At 52.3% G+C, this 17668-nt stretch overlaps 1 protein-coding gene across 2 annotated transcripts in view; it reads right to left on the reverse strand.

The window, feature by feature from the left end:
• The window catches only part of CACNA1H (calcium voltage-gated channel subunit alpha1 H), a 160784-nt gene that overhangs the window by 47720 nt on the left and 95396 nt on the right, over positions 1-17668 (reverse strand). The gene's annotated exons all lie outside the window — the stretch shown is intronic.

Here is a 17668-nt window from a genome sequence, read left to right on the forward strand (position 1 = left end):
ATGGGAAAAGGTGGCATTGATCTGCTCACTCGCTGGAGCTGCTCCTTCCAATGGCACCAGGCTCTGCAATGAGCATTGCTCGTTCCAGGCCTGCTCCTTTGCCAGACAAAACGAGTCTTTTTCATTTCCTTTTCCTCAGTGTAATAACATTGTCTGGGAAAAGGTGAGTTTTTCATGTCTGACTCATCTCCTGGATTGATAATCATTTCCTTTATTCCCCATCCCTCGTTAGGGGGGTAAAAATTGACCCTTTTTGGGGATGTTGTCGCACTATTTGAGGCTCTAAGGAGAAACTGCTCTAACACTGTGGCACCATCACGTTGAACTCCACACGGCAAATCCATCCCCCGGCAGAGGAAGGAGAGGATGAAGGAGTTAACCGGGATTCAGGAGGAGCCCACACATCCCCTCCAGCCCGTGGGCTGCTAATGAGCCATCACTCACTGCTAAATGACTCCCTGCAATCGTCTGTCTGCTGCTCACCCATTTATCCAGGGGGAAGAGCACTCAGAGCTCCTGGTTCTAATCCATACGCTCCAATTGCCACGGGATACCAGCAGAAGGACTGGCAAATGTTGGGCTCTTTAGTCTCCAGCCAGCACCTGAGCGGCAGGGCCCGATTCCCTCACATCAGTCAGAGCTCATCCATCCTATTCCTTTCCCTCATGATGCCAAAATAAAAGAGAGGCAAAAAAAAAAAAACAACCCAGCTGAGGCTCAGGGCTGCTCTGGGATGGAATTTAACCAGCTCTCCACAGAGACTGATCCTAAAATAGCCCTGCAGGCTCCCAGGCTGTCCCGCTCCAGGCCACAGTGGTGACAGGACACTGTGCTGGCAGCGTCCCCGAGCTCTCTGTCAGGACCTGGCACGTTCAGGGTCCCCCCGGGCGGGGTTGGACGAGGGAATTCTTGACAAGGAGCAAAATAACTCATTAAAGTCTCGTGTCCCTGCAGGCACAGACTGAGAGCTCCTGGAACAGGGTGTTGGTGGCAGGCTGAGGAGGGCTGAGGCTGGGAAATTAAAGGCAATCATCAGGAATTACACAGAATCCCAGGATCGCTGAGGTTGGGAAAGACCTCCAGGACCATCGAGTCCAAGCTGTGCCCGATCCCCACCTTGTCCCCAGCCCAGAGCACCAAGTGCCACGTCCAGACATTCTTTGGACACCTCCAGGGATGGAGAATCCAAACCTCCCTGGGCAGTTCCAAGGCCTGACCGCCCTTTCCATGGAGAAATTCCTCCTGCTGTCCAACCTGACCTCCCCTGACACACCTTGAAGCCATTCCCTCTCATCTCGTTGCTGACTGTCTGGGAGAAGAAGCCACCATCATTCTTGACAGGAATCTGCACCTTGGTGGGTTTGTTCTGTTTTCCCTGCTGTTTCCCAGCACTTTTTTTTTGCTGGGAAACATGGAAAAGCTGCCCACTGCTGTTCCCAGAACCTTGTCCTCTGCCACAGAGAAGCAGCCTCACCCACAAAAGGCAAAAGTAGTGTGGGGTTCTCCAAGCTCCCCTTGCTGCTGCCAAGAGCCACAATTTTATCGTGAAAATTGGGCTTCCTGGTGATCACTTCAAAATCTCTAATCCTGGAGTGATGTGGATAGAGAAACACAGAATCACTAAGGCTGGAAAAGACCTCGAAGGTCATCGAGACCAGCACGATAAGACAATCTCAGAGTCATCACCAAAAAATTCAGTGTTGAGTCTGAAAAGCTGAACGACCCCCAAAACACCTCAGGCAAATAAAAGGAATCTGTACATTGTTATCCTCCAAAATCCCAAGTTTTCTAGGGCAAACCCAAGATTTTCCCGTGGCCTGTGGAGCACCGAGCCAATCCGGAATTTATTTCCCAATTCCCTTTGACAGTGCGTGCCCTTCTTGCTCTGTCTCCAGCACCGTGACTTCTGCTTCCTATGGAAGTTCAGGAGAAAATCCGCAGTGATCTGTGAGGGGAGGGGAGAGAAGCCAGGAGGGACAGGGACAGGAGAGGACAAGGAGGTGGCCTGGAACGTCAGCAGCTGTGACCAGGAGCTGATCCAGCAGATTGGAGCACGGGAGGACGCCTGGGAAAGGTTGATGGATGGCTGACACTGCAAAATCACACCTCAGGGATCTTCATTATCCTTTTGGGATCATGTCTGGAGCAAGGCAGCACCAAAGTGATGACAGGGCCAGCTGTGAGCAGGGATGTTGGAGCGGGATCCTGCCGGGACACCAGGCAGGACCCGGACAAGGATGGATAGCCCTGAACGGCGGCCAAGCTGTGCTGGGAGCTTGGGGATTATTGGAGTGGAAGCTGAGGAGCAGATGAGCCAAAGATCCAATGCTCCGGCCTTCCAGGGTAATTCCCTTCTCCTGACACCAACGGGAGCCCGGCAAATGGGGATATTTTTATTCCTTCTGAAATGGTTTATTGCTCCAAGCACAAATTTCCCGCTTTCTTGCTCCCCGACGAGCAAAGGGTCAAGGAAGGGACACTCAAGATGGATTTGGCCATTCCCCTGGAGTCAGCCACTAGGAGCCACTGTTGGTTTTTTGTCCGAATTAAAGCCAATCCCAGAGCAGGAATTCTTCCAGGAGTCTTTTTCTCCGGGTGAAGCAAAGCATTGATTTGCTGAAAACAAAGCTTTTCATGGCAAGGATTATTTTCGTCCAACTTTCTGGCTGGAAGAAAATGAAATTGCAACAACACTTTCAAATTGCTGCAATCTCTCCTTTTGACCTTCTCAGCACTGGAAACTCCAGGCTTTTGGCTCGGGAAGTGGTTGTGTCACAAAATGCAGCTCAGATTGGGATGGGTAACAAAGCTTGGCAGCAAAATGAGGCCCTTCTACGAGAGTTGGTCCAAAGTGGTGGTTTTTGCTTTTTGCCAATTTTTTTCTAAGCCTTAACGACTCTGACAGGGAAAATACCTGCCCACCATTGGGCTCCAAGCTGCATCAGGGAAAAATTCCTTTTCCAAACACGGAGAGGGAGAGCATGACCCCCCAGCAGCTCTGGGGATCTCTTTTTGCTGCTGCTGTTACTGGCCTTTACGTCAGTCCAGGATTCCAGAAGGTGACCTAGCATTGCAGGAGGATCCAAAATGCTCAGGAATGCCTGGATGATGGGAGAATTATGGCAATGCTGGCATGAGGATCCCCCACTCTGGATGTGGAGGCTGGAACAGGAATGACCATGCTGGGAACTGTCACCAAAAACGAGCGCAGAGTGGTTTAACCCCAAGTCCCACTGGCAGGTCCCAGGGAAGGCTCAAAAAAAGTTCAGATCTGAATGTAAACTTTATAATTTGAGATTCAAATCATCCTTGGGCTGCAGGATTAAGTTTCCCACTATTCCAGGGAAGGGCAGGAACTGTGTGGGATCAATTTGTGGGATTTCAGCATCCTTGAGTTTAAAGTAAGAGCAAGCCTTGACTGCAGACAAAACACATCTCCCCTCTGCCCATTCCAGAGGTTCCAAACGATTCCAAACCATGCTTTTATTAGGGACAAACCTCCAACAGTTCATTCCGAGTTCAAGATAAAACAGACCAAAAAATCCTTTCCGAAATAGTTTAAGCCTGAAAACCTCGGAAGCCCAGACCCTTTCTGGGAATCTGCCACTTCTGGTTTTAGCAAGGCGCAGCACAGAGCCCAGAGCCTTCCTGGAACCACGGAATCCAATAAAAGAGAAACCCACGGTGCTCAAATTATCGATGGCTCCTCCAAGCAGAGAGTGAAGGAGTGGAATTTGCAGCCTCAGATTCTCTTTGTGCACCTGAATTACCGCAGCTCTCCAAGGACTGGGATCTCTTTGTGCCTCTTTTTCCTCTCTCCCATCTTCTCCTTCCTCTCCTGTGGTTACTGCACCCACCAGCTGCTATTTTACATAATTTAGGCTCAATGCCAGCAGGACAACTGGGCACCTTTTTGCTCTGAGGCCTGCTAGAAATAATCACACCTGCATCCCTCACACTGGAAAAAATGGCTCTTCCACACCACCTCCCTCCTGCTGCGTGACCAGTGAAGTTTCCAGAGTAAAAGATGTGTTTTTCCTCAGAAATCCCCCTCCAAAGCAGCTCAACTTTCCCCAAGCCCCAGAGCTGAGAGTGGCAGAGCCCCGAGGAGCAGTAAACAACTCCAGAACATTGAGTCTCATAAACATCCTTTGCACTTGGGTTGTTTTTTCTCTAGTCCCGAGCCTAAAGCTGACAAAGGGACTTGGAGCACTTGTTTATGTTGGCTTTTCTGCTTTGTATTTTGCAGTTTAGCCCTCAGAGGCTCTGACCAGGCACGGTAATGATCTGTCAATCCCCGCTTGGCTCCCGGGCACTCCGTGTTTCCTCCCCTCGCCTCATTTTTGGGCAATTATAACTCTCCAATTACCAGGTGTTCCATTGCAGCAGACTTCACCTGTCTGCAGCTCTATGCCACGAATTAAAATCCATAGGGAATGCAGAGAGAGACAGGGAGAGGAGAGAAGGAATCCAGGGATCTTAAAGACCATGCAGTCCCACCTTGGGACACCTTCCACTATCCCAGGGTGCTCCAAGCCCCATCCAAGCTGTCCTTGGATACTCCCAGGGATGGAGCAGCCACAGCTTCTCTGGGCACTCTGTGCCACATCTCACAGGGAAAAATCTGAGCATTCCCTGCATGAGGAACAGGGAAGGAGGGAAGCTGTGACATCTCCCAAGCGGGGACTCAGTGCTGCACACAGAAGGGACAGGCTGCCCTCCACTCTGCAATCTGCTCGGTTTCATTTACAGCTGTGTCATTCCCATGCCTCTGAAGCAGGCTGGGAAAAGGTCCCTTTCCAGGGAGTTTCAGGAGTCAGGAGCTGGCAGCGGAAGCAGAGCTGTCAGGGGCTGCAAGTGACACCCCAGCAAAGATGAAGGCTCCGTTCTGACCTTTATTTTCCTCTCCTTCTTCGCTTGTCAAAGATCAAACCGAGCAATTCTGGTATTTCTGAGGTAAGTAAACAACCCAGCGAAGCAAACGAGCAGAAACCCCCGAGCAATTGAAGACCTGGCTGCTTCCTCCTCTGCATTCCCTGCCTTCACAAAGGAGCCAAACCAGGAATAATGCAAGTGGGCTTTCCAACTCCTGCATTTGAAAACATCTCCCATATAAACCATTTGGATGAGGTTTATTTACTACAAGATCAGACTCTTCACATCTTAAAATCAACTTCAAACTGGTTTAGTCAACCCAGACCACAGGAATTGCCTTCCTTTATGGGACATAACTTCTAAAAAAAAGGGTTTGGGTGGTGTTTTCCCAGGCTTGTGAGCACAGTTCAAAGTTTATTTCTGCTCTCTGGCCTTGGAAAGGGATCAGGGACTGAACCCGGATATCCCAGCCCTGGGAAACTGAGATATTTGCTATTTTAGGGTGCCACTGCCCTGAATTTAACAGGCCAGACACCAACCACAACCTCTCAGAAGCACAAGTCCTGCTCAAGAAGGGTTCCTCTGTTCTTAGTGTCTCTCCTAAAAGTTGTGGCTTCAAGGAGCTCGTGCTTTCCACCAAAAAAAAAAAAGTTTCACTGTGAGATTTCCAAGTGGGCTCTGCTTCAAAGCAGGCTGGAAACAGAAGGAAAAAGAGATCTCCTCCTCGTGCCTGCTGATGGATGTTCCCTCTCCGGGTCTGGAATTAAAAATGGGGAATTTATTCTCTCAGTCACCTCCGCTCTCAGGTTTTATGCCTCCCTCTAAATGGGATCCTTCATGTGGAGCGATAACACTTTAATTGAAGATAACTGATGGTAATTTTTCCTCCTTTCCATTGACCTACTTGATCTCCTAATGCTCTGTAGAATTCCTTTTAACTCTCTGCTCCACGGTTCATAATTCCATACCCAGATGCAAAACTCTGCTCCTTCCTGGAGCTGCCAACAGGACATTGGGGGGATGGAGGAAGCATGAAAACCCAGAGGCAGCAGAGTTCAGGGTCTCCAGCAGCGACCAGATTCCAAAGCCAGGAATTCCCTGAGATTTTTGTGCCAGTCCTTCAGGTTTGGATATTGGGAAGGGATTGTGGGCGGGAAGGGTGGCACAGATTCCCAGAGAAGCGGTGGCTGCCCCTGGATCCCTGGAAGTGTCCAAGGCCAGGCTGGATGGGGCTTGGAGCACCCTGGGATAGGGAAAGTTGTCCCTGGGGACAGTTCTGGATGAGCTTTAAGGTCCCTTCCAACCCAACCCATTCCAGGATTCTCTGTCTCCTGGCTGCGAGTGTTTTCTTCAGAAGAATCCCTGGATGCCACATTTCCCTCTCCTGCAAGAAGAGCCACAGAGCAGAGTTTGTTCTCTGGGATAATCAACTCCTCCGTAGCTTCCTTCGGAAGCTTCCCGGGCGCAAGGTCCCACGTGGCAGGACATATTTGCAGTATTACTTTCCCATTTCTCAGTTTCATTCAGCAAAATGCAATTTCATTTCCAGTGACATAAATGCCAAGCAGGATTAGATCAACTGCTGCCTCCTGCAGCCTCTGGAGGACGGGACCTGGGCAATCTGAAATGTTATCAGCAGAACTGTTTGGAAAGCAGGCCAATCAGCGGATTACATCCGGACAGAGGAGCACTTGGAGCGACAGATGGCTCCGAAAGAATGAAAACAACCCACCCAAACCTCCAAAACAATGCCCCGAAGCAGGCCAGAAGTGCTCGGGTTCAGTTATTAAGTAAGAAGTCACAGCAGGAAGGGCCAGCTCTCCAACAAGCAGGGAATGGCTCCAGCAACGCCCCAGGAGCAGATGGGAGAACTGGAATCTGCACACTGGTCCCACCTGTCAGGAAAAGAGGGAAAATGGGAATACAGCTGCACGGAGGCCAGGGAACGTCTCCTGGGTTGGGCGCAGGGATCGCCCTCAGCAGAGGCCTCAGGAGATGCTCCGGCACCTTTCCCAGCATTCCAGAGCCGGCCCCGTTCCTGGAGCCTTTTCCCTGGAAACAGCAGCAGGTTTCTCTCCGCTGCCATCCCACCCTGCACGGCCTTGGCTCCTTTAAAAGCCTCTGGCCAAAATCCAGGGAATTCATCCAGCCTGAATCATTCCCATCCATATGTTGAGGAGCCCTTCACAGCACCAGCGGACCTGCCGGGCGGGACATCTCGGAGCATGGCCTGGGCTGACTCTCATCCAGGAGATTTGGCTTCTCCCTCGCCATAAAAAAAACTACATTCACACAAGGAATTCTCTCCACACAGCTCCTGCCCACTGCAAAGCTGTTGCTGACCACGCTCTGCACTGAAGTCAATAATTAACGGCCCCAAAATCATCAGCCTGAAATCAGCTTTGTTTGGCTGGTTAACCACAAAGGATTAATTTTTAAAAAATACTGCTGCATTCCTACTGATTTACCGTCCTTTTTTTATGTATTAACAAGCATACTTTTATATTTAGGCTGAAGATATCTCGTATTGTATTAATTAGAAAGAAGAACGAGGCTCTACCTTTTCCTTTCCGGTGTGAGCTGAGTGCTGGGATATGAAGAGATGGAATATTTAAGCTTGGGATACACACAAAACCCACGGGATATTCTACAGCCCCTCGCAGGCAAAAAGGAACACAGAGACCCTGCCTGAAGGAACCTGCACAAGAAATGAGGGTTAATAATGGATTTTCCTTGGAAAAATCCTCCACAGCTGCCCGGGGGTTCCGGATGCCCATCACAGGTGGCACCACGTCCACTGATGGTGGCAGGACATGCACACAGAGAGAGCAAAGAACCATTTCCCAACTCTTTGATGCTACTTTAGCAACGATTCCATGATCTTTATGCAGCTCCTGGCTCTCTGAAACACCGGGATCAAAGGCCTCCGGGTTGTCATCAGCAGACAAACCCAATCGAAGTTGTTTACTTCGGCCGAGTTAATGGCACTGGAAATATTTAATCAAAAAATGGACACGCTCCCCCTCTATTACTGCCAAGATGATTCAGAAGGGGCCACTTAAATCGGGTTTGTCAAGCCATTACTCATCCCCTGCTAATAGAGCTTTATGGAGAGTCCCTTGGAAAAAGGCACTTTTGGGATCTGCAGGCTCGGCAGAGATGAAGCGCATCGGGAAAACATGGCAGGGGCTGCTGCTGGGAGGAAAGACGGGGATGGGCTTGGTCTGTATCTGAGAAAGAGCTCGGCTTAGTCATCTGTGCAGGCCAAGGAGAGGAGCTGGAGTGGCTGGAGAGGGAAATGGGTTCAAGGAGAGGCCAATTCCTGAGGAAAACGGGAGCCAGTGGCTGGACCCGACCTCTGAGTGCCCAAGTGGGACATGAAGACATGGGAGAAAACTGGGAGAGACTGGAAGAGGTTCAAGGGTCTTGGAATAGGAGGAGGAAACGAAAAATGTTGGAGGACACCAGGGAGAAAATGTGGGGGTGTGTGTCATTTGGGAACAGGGAGCTCTCTACAGGTTTCCCTTTGGAAAAGAGAATCCCAGACCAGTTTGGCTTGAAGGGGCCTTAAAGATCACCCAGTCCCACCCCCGACACCTTCCACTATCCCAGGTTGCTCCAAGCCCCATCCAACCTGGCCTTGGGCACTGCCAGGGATCCAGGGGCAGCCACAGCTTCTCTGGGCACCCTGTGCCAGGGCCTGCCCACCCTCCCAGCCAGGAATTCCTTCCCCATATCCCGTCTATCCCTGCCCTCTGGCAGTTTGAAGCCATTCCCCCTGTCCTGCCACCCTAGGCTCTTACAAACAGTCTCTCCCCATCTTCCTTGCAGATTCCCTTCAGGCACTGAAAGGCCACAACTTGGTCACCCCAAACCCTTCTCTTTTGCAGGCTGAACAATCCCAATTCCAGTTAATCCCAATTAACCAGGAACATTCAGCTTCTCAATGCCATGAAACCTCTGGCCACCCTGCCAAGGGAACACTTGATTCTGCCTTACAGCCTGAGGATAGACCAGCCGAGCTGAGCTCTGTTTATTGTGATTTTTGTGACACTGGACTGAAAAGATCCCTTGGGATCCAAGGATCCAAGTCATTCCTAGGGTGGGTCACTCACGTTTTCCATGGGCTGATGAAGCTCAGGGATATCCAATGGGGAGAGCACAGCTGGAGGAACCTCCTGCCCTTTTATCTCCCAAGACTGGACTGCACTTGGTACAGCCCCAATTTGATGCAGCTTCCCAAAGAGTTTAAGATTCCAAGGTTTAACGGCACGGAAATGCTCATCTGCAAATCCACAGCTGTAACCCAGGCAGCAGCTCCTCCGTGCTCAGATCAAACATGCAGCCAGGAGAACAAATCCAGGCGAAATCCACTTTTCCTCCCCTCTAGCGAACCCAAAGCGACCCCAGCAATCATTCCAAGCTTCTTTTTGTCCCGGAAAGCACAAAGCTGTGACAGCCCAGGGTGCTCCAGCCCGCAGCCACAGCAGGCAGATGGGAACCTTGGAGTTCCACGCTGTTCTTCCGAATGAATTATTGATCCCTCCTTTTAGCCACGAGCACCGGGCTAGAGCAGCAATTAAAGCCCACCCACGAGGAGCAGGAAGGAAAAGCAAGAAGACAAAAAGGTACAAAAGCAGAGGCTGTGTTTGCCAGCAGCCTCTGGCACGTGCAGCTGGCACCGGGGATGAGCCGCTCCTGGGGGCTCCTGCTCCAGTTTAGCTCAGGAATTATGGAATCATGGAATGCCCTGAGCTGGGAGGGACACACAAGGAGCAGAGTCCAGCTCCTGCCCTGCACAGCCACCACAAAAATCCCACCCCGTGCATCCCTGGGAGCATTGTCCTGGAGCTCTGGGGCCATGCCCATTCCCTGGGAAGCTGTTCCAGTGCCTGACACCCTGTGGGGGAAGAACCTTTCCCTAAAATCCAACCGAAACATCCCTGGCACAGCTCCACCAGGGAGCAGAGCTCTCCATGGCCCTCAGGAGTAGCTCCAGGCCCTTTGTGTCTGAGGAATTCAAAAATAACAACAACCGCCACCGACATCCCTCCTGCTCCCCAGGACAGGAGCAGCTCGTTCTGCTGAGGCGGGGAAGGGCTCCAGAGGTCAGGAAGGAATTCCAAGGCAGAGCTGCCTTTCAGCCCAGTTGGATCACCTGGACCCTGCACTGAGGGAAAGCTTGGAATAACCAAGTGGGAGCACAGAGCAGCAGGAGAGCTCAGCGACTCCTGCCCCTCATTGCCTGTTTGTATCCTATGATCCTATCCAGCTGTTTCACCTGGCACAATCCCTCGATTTCAGAGTCTGGAGATGGCCCAGTGCTCTCACATGTTCACCTTCTTGACAGGAAAACCTCCAATTAACTTCTACGAAACCACCACCAATATTCACAGAGATCACTGCGCTGGCCCGGCGCTGTGCTTCTCCCGTCACACTTGTTCCTAGCATTGGGAGAAGAATACAAAAGTCTGGAAAATAGGACTTCAAACTGAGGACGTGATTTTCCATCGAATTTTTCTCATTCCTTTTGCAGGAACGATACCTCACCCCCGAGCATGGCCTGGATTTCAGTGTGGTTTTATTGTTCTGAGAACAAAACGATACAGGGAAAAAAAAATCAGTGGTTCTAATTTGATATAATGGCATAAAATCACTGCTAAAACAATGACATTCAGCTGTATTAGCCCTAATAACAGCAGCGCTAATTAAAATCATCGCAGCTCACTATTAATGAAGTTGGTGAACACCTGAGACTCTCCCCAAGCAGGAGTGGATGGGTTTGGTTCTGGGGGTCATTAGTTCATGGTGAGCTGGGCAAAGGGGGCTGTTAAGAACATTAATTACCTGCCACTAATTACGGCAGCAATAACAACACCGCTCCAATCATCCCGAGAATCCCAGGCTTTGCCAAGCCCCTGCCACATCCCACATCCAGCTGGGGAGAAGCTGGAAAAACCAACAAACAAGGATTTCACTGGATTGCCCATCCCTGGGAGTGTCCAAGGCCCGGCTGGACGAGGCTTGGAGCACCCTGGGACAGAGGGAGGTGTCCCTGCCCATGGAACAAGATCCCTTTCACGGTCCCTTCCAACCCAAACTGTTCTGGGATTATTTCATTTGCAACTTTCCCTCTTCCATGCCCCAGACAAGTTTTCCTCCCGGTTTTTCCCAGCCCTGCCATGGTTCTGAGTGGCAGAAGTGAAGCAGCTCCCACAGGAAGAGCCATGAGGAGCAGACACAGAACCAGGGCTGCTCCAAACCTCTGCTCTGCCCACACCCCACGGCTGCTCCGGGGCCTGGATCCACCTCCTACTCCCAGGAAAAAGCCAAACCGATCCCTCCAGGCAGGGATGGAACAGGCGACACAAGGTTTGACTTGCAGAGAGTGGGAGTGAAAGAGAATTTAGATTGCAGCTCCTGCCTGGTGGCTTTAACAAACTCCTAAAGCCACACCACCAACGCCACGCAAACGCAGAGCCCCCGAGAAAGCCACGAGCTCCCAAACACTCCTGCCCTGATGGAAACCCTCCTCACGGGCTCCCAAAGCGGACAGACCATGCTGAAAGGTGTCGAATTATTGTATTTGTGGCATCCACAGCGCATCTCAAGCAATTATTTGCTAAAAGCCCAGCTGGAGGAGGTGGCAGGGGTTTCCATGGCGATGAGCTGTCATTGCCTTGGTGACCACGGGCTGGCGGTGCTGCTGGAGCGCCGTGACCTCTGCACAGCTGGGCACAGCACGGAATTTCCTCCTTCCCTGCCTAATGATGGCTCTTACCGGAGCTCGGCCCCAGCCAGGACTTGCCTCAGGTGGTTGAGCAGATCCAGGGAAGCATCCTCGGTTCGTGGCTGCCCCTGGTAGCCAACCCTGAATTAACCTTTCCCTCTGTCAGCTCAAGCCAAGCCCAGCTCCAATCCCAGCTGCTCCTGAGCCTCCATCCACCAAGTAGAAAATGAAGCAGAGGAGGCCCAGCACTTCATTAGCCCAGAGATCAAAAGCAAATTAATCTGTCTGCGTTTCAACCTTTGAAGAGAGGTCACAGCGAGACACAGATGTGTTAACAAGGTGCAGGGGTGGGCTGGCACTTCAAAAAGCAGCTTTGCAGTTTCCTCCCAGGTAAGGAATTCATCCAGATTTCTGTGGAAGAGCCAGAACTGAGTCTGTCTCCCTCTGAACCATTTCCCAGGTAAAGTCTGTGTTACCATAAAAGCCTCATCCTGAGCTCACATGGCAGGAAATTGGTGCATCTCTGCCTGTGAGTGCTTCCACTGCTTCCCTTCCCAACTTTTATGGCTGGACACGCGTTCCTGCCTGGCTGCCAGCCCAAAACCTGACTCCACTGAAGCATTACTCGAGTTCCTTTTCAAATCCAACCCCTGCACTCTGCAACCCCAAAGTGGTTTCCATGGAGATGCTAAAAAAGCAGAACGGCACCTTCGGGGTGCAGAACTGGGCTTGGCAGAAACTTGGGAGAGCGGCAAAGGCGGGGAGAGAGGAGTGAGGAGGGAATTTGGGACCTGCTGGCTCCGAGCTGCTGGGAATGGGGTCCCAGTTTGGCTTCGCTCACACAACTGTGGAATCACAGAATGTCCTGACTGGAAGGGATCCACAGGGATCATCCAGCCCAGCTCCTCGCCCTGCATGGACGCCCCAACAACCCCACCCTGGGCATCCCTGGCAGCGCTGTCCAACCACTCCTGGAGCTCTGGCAGCCTCGGGGCTGGGACCATTCCCTGGGGAACCTAGGCAGTGCCCAGCACCCTCTGGGGGAGAACCTTTCCCTGAAATCCAGCCTGAGCCTTCCCTGGCACAGCTCCAGTCCTTCCCTGGTCCCAGAGAGCAGAGATTGGAGCTGCCCCTCGGGAGGAGCTGCAGATCCCGAGGAGTCTCCCCTCAGTCTCCTCTTCTCCAGACAGACTGAGGCATGGAAAAGCCCATGGACACAGCCAAAACTTCACATCCTGCTGACACAACTCCCTTGAGCCACACAGAGCCCAAAACAGAGTGCAGTGACCCCAAGGAGACACAGCCACATCCTCTAACGAGTCCTTCTACTCCAAGCACACTATTCCCAAGCAGATTTGATACTTTCCAGTCCAAATTCCTCCTTTAAACAAAGGCCAGAAGGGATTTTGTCTTATTTCAGCCTTAAAATCACCCAGCCAGGACTCACACTTCAGACAGAGCAGCGAGGAAGCACAAGGGGACAGTGCTGGAGTGGCAGGGGACACTGGGGGACAGGCAGAGCATCCCAGCCTTCAGCACAGGGATTGGGACATCTGGAGAACACACCAGAAGTGTTCTGGAGCATCCTCTGCCTCCCGGTGAGTGCTCACCCCTGGGATTTGAGCGTATGGCTGCAGCAAGCCTGCCAGTGCCAGCCTGATCCTACAACTAACCAACCACCCCCTCAGGCTCCCCAGCCTCTATTTCCCCCCCTGTATCATACAAGGGAGAAGAATTCCATTTGGGGTCTCAAGAGTTTCCAATGAGGATATACAATTAGAAAAGTGTTCGCTGCAGATGATGATAAATAACCCCAGGAGGCAGGAGAACCTTGGAAAAGATCTGTTCTCCAGGCGGCTGTGATGACACAGAGCTTTCTGCAGGGCTGTTCTACAAGCTCTCCCCTGAGCCCAAACTTGTTAACCTTCATTTCCCTGCCTGTTTGCAGAGGAGTGACAGCTGCAGCCATAAATCCAGCACTCAGGTTTGGTGTCAGAGTTAAAAAATCAAATGTGGATGAAACCCTCTGCTGTTACACGCTGACGAGCAAGGGGGGAGGGGGTGGGGGGGGGGGGCGGAGGGAGTGGGAGGAAATCCACGGCTTTAAAATAATTTCTGAAATACAAAAGTCGGGTGGGAAACATCCACTGCACCGTTTGCTTCCCTCATTACCTGTCTGGGCATCTGAGCCTGCCTGTCCATCACTCCCTCCCAGGTTAAAGCCTCAGGAACAGGGACAAAGCCGTGCTTGGGAAAGGAAAGAGCTGAGGAACATCCCCAGCCACCAAAGTCCCCGCGCTGCAGCCAGGGAGCGATTGCTGCCGCTCTGGGGGTGTCTGTGTGTGCTGGGAGCCTGGCAGTGGGAAGGGAGGGATGGAAATCCCATCATTCCAGCCTGGAAAGAGGCGGCACAGTCAGGGGAGGAAGCAGAGAGATAGAGATGCTCTTCTGGATATCTCCCAGAAGTGTTTTGGGAGCTTATGAGTTGTTCCCCGCATCACCCCTGGCTCTAACGCTTCCAGAGGCATCCACAGCTCCAGTCCCAGCACAAACTGGGAATTCTGGCAGCGAATCCCCTGCGCTCCCCGCTCTGCAGCTCAGCCCCTGGCGCTCTGGCACTCGCAGCAGCGGGACCTGCCAGCACCGCAAACACCACAGCAGTAGCGCTGCTTTGGAGACACCCGAGATGCTGATGGCTCCTTCTGGCAGCTCCCAGACACTTCAGCACCAGGGAGGGCTCTGCAGCACCGCAGGCCGCCGCCGAGGAGATAATTGCCCAGCAACCCGCTCTTCCCAGCCTCTCCGGCTCCAAAGCATTTCCACGAACGACTTTCAACTCTTTGTCCTCCCTGCAGCAGCGCCCGGGACGAACGATGCCCTCAGGGTGGATGTTTTGCCCCTGAACCCTTCAGGAATGAAAGGAAAACACTGATTCTCTCCCCTATGCCGTTCTCACCCCGTGGTTTGATTAATTCCCGTTTATCGACTGGATTTGAGGTGGGCTGGAGCTGGGAAATTCCTGCCTGGCGAACACAGAGGCAGGGATTTGTGCCCCTGATGCCAGCACTGCTGCAGGTGGAGTTCTGGGAGCAGCCAGCACCCTCTGGCCTCCCAAGCCACCCCGATCCAAAGGAACTGGGAAGCACGGAGCAATCCATGTATAGTCATGTTGAGAGGCAGGGAATTACGGGATCCATCTGTCTGCAGCAAAGCCAATTCCCTTTGGAGTATATAAAATTAACTCCTTTTTTTTAAAAACGTTCCTTTCTCTTTTTTTACTGCAGTCAAAACTTTCAGATTTGCCGGCGTGTGGGACAAGGAGAGGACAAGGACAGGGAGAGAGGAGACATTAATCTGGACAGGGATCAGGCAGGAGAGAAAACTCCTGGGAAAGTGGTCTCCTGGCCCATCCTCCCTGCTCTGAAAAGCTTTGCCACTGATGCTCCGAGGCCTGTGCGCAGCGTTTTTCCCAAATTGGGAGTCGGGCTGTCTTTAGGGCTGCAAAGCAGACAGAGCAAACAAAAATAGAGCTTGAAAAGAATGTGAGCAGGGATGCCAAAGCTGCCTCATTTCTGAGAGTCTCGCTCCTCTCAGATCAGCTTTCTGCCCCCACCTCCCAAAGCCACTCCTGTAAAAGCATCCCCGTCTTGGAACACAAACCCCAGAAGGAGCTTTGAAGGTGACATCTCAAACTTCATTCATAATCCTGGGAAATCTCACTGTCCTGGGTGGAGAATCCTGGTTAAAACCTGAGGAAAATCCAGCTGGCAGCAGTGGGGAATGGGGCTCGTTAGGTACCCAGGGGGAAGGAGCTCCATTGTCACCCTGAGCATCTTTAATCCACACCTGGCTGCTTTTTCCATGCCTTCCCAACATTTCTCCCAGTTAAATCAGCTTTAGAAGTGCAGGGCTCTGTTCCCATTCCCAATGCTATTATGACTAGCAACAACTCAGAATCACTAAAATTAGAAAAAACTTCCAAGCTCATCAAGCCCAACCTTTGAATGCCACCAACCCACATCCTGAAATGCCACATCCATGGATTTTCCCAACGCTTCCAAGGATGGTGACCCCACCACTACCCCGGGCAGCCTCTTGCACTGTTGAACCACTTTTCCAGCGAGTGAACGTTCCCCAGTATCCCACCTGACCCATGTGGCTGGGAGCCCCACGTGGCACAGAGCACACCGCAATCCTTGTCTCAAGGAACAAAAAATCCAAGGAAACAAAAGCTGGATGCAGAAACATCTTCAGCTCACGGTGTTCCTGCTACACCAGCAGTTGCATCCCTCCTGTATCAATCCAAACCATTCCTTGCTTCCTAAGATGCCAAAATTTCCCTGCCTCGCGCCTGGTTTGGTTGTCCCAGTCTTTCACTATTCCCTCTCTGCTCTCCCTGCTTTTGTCCCCGCTTTTCCTGGGGGCACCTGGGAGGATGGGAGCTGCTGCCACGTGCAGGGGGTGCTGGGGGGAGCCAGCTGGGGCACTGTGACATCTCTGGGGTCCCCGATCACAGCTGGCACCGGAGCTGCTCCCAGAACTTGCCCCTTGTCACCGCCCCCCTGAGGGGCTGCCCTTGGAGCAGGGAGTTTGCTGACCAAAGCCACCCTCCTCTCCCAAACCCACTCCCAGATGGAAAGCACGGAGCTGGCTGGCAGCAGGAAGGCCCAGGCTCGACACAGCCCTGCTCTGTGGCTGTGGAAGCCCCTTCATCACAAGCCCCCGTGTCCCTCTGCACAAAGCTGCGACACAGTGCCAACCCTGCCCGGCCTGGAGCACATCAGAGCCACTGGCTGGGATTTACACACATTCCTGACAGGATGCAGCTGCCAAGAGCTCTCTGCTCTCATCCTGGGGGCTGCATTCCGCTCCGTTTATTTTCCCTGCCAGCTGAAACTCAAACAATCCGGCTGCAGCCTCCAGCTGCCGGCCCCGTGCCACCCCGGGGGTTTTTGGAGCGGGGCTTTGCATGGGATCAGGGCACTGGGGATGGCTCCCTGTGGGATCCAGATGGAAAAACCACATCTGGGGGGTCCTGCATGCTGTGGGACTGAACACATCTCCAGCTTGCAGGCAGCAGGGAAAGCTGTCACTGTCACCTGCCTGGGAAGCTGGGATTTCTATCGCAGTCCCTCAGCACAGAGAACAACCAGCGGCGTGAGGGGAAGCAGTGGCAGCGGGAAACATGGCCACAGTTCCACAGGGAATATCCGGATATTCCCATGGCTAACGAGAACATCCAGAGGAGCAGCTCTGGCTGGAAGGCCCCTGGTGCTCGGGGTGTCAGCACTGGGGTGAGTTATGACCTCAGCCCTGCCCTGCAGAGGTGCTGCTCCTGTCTGCTCCAAGGCCCGGGAATGGAAGGATCTCTGGGATCTCTTTTCCTTATATAGTAAAAAAAAATATCCCAAGAGAAGGAAAACAGAGCAGGGGAGGAGCCCTTAAATTGGAGAAAAGGGGGAGAGAGGAGGCTCCGTGTGGAAGGATGTGGTTTATCCATGACAATGATCCAACACCGAGCTGGGACACCTGGATTTTCCCTGCCAACCCTTGCTACCAGTTCATGCTATCCCACCTCTGATCCCTGATTCCTTCTAAGGTGGGAATGGCACCTTCCAGGGGCACAAAACCTGGAAAACACCCCTTTCTTCCCAAAGTTCACCTGGCAAAGCCCTTCCCAGAGCGGAGGCAGAATTCAGGTTATCCACAAGTTGTGGGAAAAGCCGAATTTCCATCACAGATGTGTTTTCCACGGATCCAACCAAAGCTTGGAGAAAGTTGTCCACTCGCTGCTGGGACCTTGGAGAGGGAGCAGGGAAGGGAGAGCTTGGAATGCAGCTGGCACAGCCCAAGCACAGACCAAAGGACTCCTGAGGGCAGCATGAGTCTCACACCATTTATACAACAACCACAAACACACTGGGATGAATTTTCACATCCCAGCCTGGGCTGGGGGAATCACTTTTCCTCAAATCCAGCCGGGTGTGTGAGTCCTTAAAATTGGATCCTGCAAAAATCGGGAAGAGCGAACAAGTTTTACCAGCTGAAAGCGCAAATCTCAGC

This window comes from Corvus moneduloides, chromosome 16, assembly GCF_009650955.1.
Source record: "Corvus moneduloides isolate bCorMon1 chromosome 16, bCorMon1.pri, whole genome shotgun sequence".
NCBI lineage: Eukaryota > Metazoa > Chordata > Aves > Passeriformes > Corvidae > Corvus > Corvus moneduloides.